We start from the raw sequence: 667 nt of genomic DNA, 5'->3' as shown, positions 1-667 counted from the left end.
ATGGAAAAGCGTGATTCATCACTCCAGAGAATGCGTCTCCAATGCTCTAGAGGCCAGTGGCGCCGTGCTTTACACCATTGCATCCGACGCTTTGCATTGCACTTGGTGATGTGTGGCTTGGCTGCAGCTGCTCGGCCATGGAAACCCATTCCATGAAGCTCTCTGCGTACTGTACTTGGGCTAATCTGAAGGTCACATGAAGTTTGTAGCTCTGTAGCAATTGACTGTGCAGAAAGTCGGCGACTTCTTTGCGCTTGATTTTATACACCTGTGGCCAGGCCAAGGGATTAAGACACCTGATTCTGATCATTTGAATGGGTAAGCGAATACTTTTGGTAATATAGTGTATATACACACATAAACATGTGTATATATGTGTATATATAGACATACATATGTATATATATATGTGTGTATGTGTATATATATACATATACATCGTTTTTGCTCCTTATTTTTCTCGGACATATTTTGGACCGTTTCTTTGGCACAACTCAATTTACTTTTTATAGGCTTGCCTTAATATATTTTGTAGCTAATTAAGAATATTAAATAATTTTAGGCTTAATTTATGAATAAATTATGGTCTTGCTTGTTTTTGGTCATATTTTGACATATTCAGATATGATAGTTTTCTGAATTTTTAGCACAATTATTCACTTGGCAG

Source organism: Cynoglossus semilaevis, chromosome 17 (assembly GCF_000523025.1).
Source record: "Cynoglossus semilaevis isolate Cse_v1.0 chromosome 17, Cse_v1.0, whole genome shotgun sequence".
Classification (NCBI taxonomy): Eukaryota; Metazoa; Chordata; class Actinopteri; order Pleuronectiformes; family Cynoglossidae; genus Cynoglossus; species Cynoglossus semilaevis.
Note: the sequence above shows the minus strand (reverse complement) of the source record.